Source organism: Lynx rufus, unplaced genomic scaffold, assembly GCF_022079265.1.
Source record: "Lynx rufus isolate CCGP_SWC_20201006 ecotype Redwood Valley unplaced genomic scaffold, mLynRuf1.p SCAF_16, whole genome shotgun sequence".
Taxonomy (NCBI): domain Eukaryota; kingdom Metazoa; phylum Chordata; class Mammalia; order Carnivora; family Felidae; genus Lynx; species Lynx rufus.
In genome coordinates, this window is record NW_025814830.1 from 16,486,641 (window position 1) to 16,489,099 (window position 2,459).

Consider the following 2,459-nt stretch of genomic DNA (forward strand, 5'->3'; position numbering starts at 1 on the left):
GCATCACATGGGCTTTCAGGTCTATATCTCAAGTATTCATAAGAAAGAGTGAGGAATCATTTCTAATTCTTTCTTATTATTATTTCTTAGATTTCTTCACATTATAAGAAAAATTCTTTTTCAGAGGTTGCTCGCTTTTCTAGATTAAATACGTAGGCAATACTGCAGCTGCAGGAGAAACCAAGGGATCGCTTCCCACGTAAGCCGAGTGGGACGAAAACCTATAACGATCTGCTACGAACTGCAAGGCAAAAAACCAAAGAGCGCTGTGCACGGTACCCTCACTAAGTGAAGTGTAAGGTGTCATTACCCACTTGACATTCCCACTATGTCATGAGAGCAATTCAAGTTTGGGGAAAATAGTTTAATGTATTGCTCAGAAACAAAAGTTGTTTCTATCTTCCCATCTCCAACAAGGCGGTGACTCTGAGGTCCAGCGCCACCATGCAGCCTCCATTCTGTCCCACACTCACGAGAGAGGGTCCAGAGCGGGCCGGGCGTCCAGGGTGGTGAACTGGTAGTCCTGTTTGACCTCACCGCCATCGCAGTAGCCGATGACCTATCTGACTTCTGGCCCACAAGGGTGGATGTTCCAATCGTGCCTGTCAAAAGGCAACTTGTACCCCATCCAGGAATGAATTCTTGCCCTTGGTGAATACTCTTTCTCTTTACCTCCGAACTGGATGAGTGATGGAGCACGAAGGATGTTCGGCAGCATGAATGGCTTCCTACTTCCGGATCTCCTTCCGGGCTTGCTCATTATTCTGATTGTGAATTCTGATGATATTATGCTATCTTTCTGACTAATATCCTCATCCTTCCATTTCCACCCTTCCCGTACCATCGCATTCCAGAGCATCTGTTCTGAAGGATAAACCCACTTATTCTCTGAATCTGCTCTCGGAATGGATGAGTCCTCTCTCACAGTAAACAGTGCAAATGGCTGATCAGTGGGCGGGGTGGGGGGGGGCAGCGTCCGATCAGGTGGTGGCATCAGATGAGAATCTAGGTGCTCCTTATTCTCGGCCACAGCGCCCGTAACAGGACATCCCATGGACTCACACACGTGATCCTGCCCTGGTGAGCAGGCACGGGGCTCATTTTGTTCTCACAAGATGGGTCACATGCTCTGCACTGGACAGCCTTTCATTTTCCCTTCATGCATGGGACATCCTGATGGTGGGGATGCCATCCGATGATCTGAAGCATGTGAGGTCTGATCTGTAACAGTGGGGGTAGATGCAGACAAATCCATGATTGGAACCGTGGTGCTGAATCCAAACAATTCTGACTCCTGTCCTGGGCCGCTGTCGGGAGCCTCTAACTGCCTTCTCTCTCGGTCACCGTTGTCGCAGTCACTGCTGGCACTCGAGTACACCTCTCCAGAGTTTAGTTTTCACAGGAGAGGGACCGCATGGCTTGTCCTTGGTCCTGTGTCATGATTTCTGTGGTGTCCCCGGACTCTTCATGAGTGAAGAACCTTTTATGGAAACACTGGAGCACCGCTCCATTTGTGGCAAACTGTAATTCGTTTTTTTGTTTTCTGAAAATGTTGGCTCATTGATGGTGCAATTTGACCTGTTTACTTGCCAGAGAGATGCAAATCTTAGGCCGCTTAAGAATTCAAGAATGAATTCCCTGGGGGATGTCTTTCTGTGGTCAAGGTAATGACCAGTTCAATAAAGGGCCAAGCATAATCATGATGTAGAATAAAATGCATTATGCAGGGTGGTCCAAACCCTGAAGGTCTTGAACTACTGTGCACATCTTGATTGCTAATTGGAAAAAGGTGTTTCAGCCCAGAAACCATTGAAATATGTGAACTGAGAGGCATCGGTTATGGAAATTAAAATCAAAGGCATCGAGCTTCACATTTCTGATTACATATTCAAACCACAAAATTACAGTGTATAAAATCAATTTTTATTATAGTCATAAGTAGTAATTAGACATAGACTTTTAAAATTCAAATGATATTTGTATTAGGCGAAATTTCTCCACTTCTTTACCCCCATGCAGAAAAAGATCTGAATGGGAAACGGCTGCCAGAGGCTGCTTATCTTACAGGTAGTCCTTAAAATAGCTCAGCTGTAACCCACTCAGTTTGATGGGGACACACTGGGGAAAAAAAATGAAGAGGTTGTCTCCCTTCAAATATTGTACCATGTATGTTCGCAGCTGCTAGTTTTTCGAGCTTCCGACGTTTCGTCAAGGAACTGATGCCAGAGAAAGGGGAAAAGAAAATGAGGGTGGGGTAGAGAAGGGGTAGAGAGGTAAAACAGCAAAGACCAGTTCTTCACCAGAGTAAGTAAGAGGGGCCGGGAAGCAGTGAAAACCCTAGCACCCAGATTGTGGTCTCTAAATACCATTCCCTACCTAAAGGAAACAAGGCTACTTGGAAAATAGTGGATTCCAGTTCTGGAGCAGAAAAGGTACAAACAAAACCTGGAATGCCTTGT

General features: G+C 45.7%; 1 pseudogene; it reads right to left on the reverse strand.

Annotated features, from left to right (window-relative positions):
• Nucleotides 1–376: 376 nt before the first annotated feature.
• LOC124510738 (holocytochrome c-type synthase-like) lies at nt 377–1,255 on the reverse strand (annotated as a pseudogene).
• Between the last annotated feature and the right edge of the window lie 1,204 nt (nt 1,256–2,459).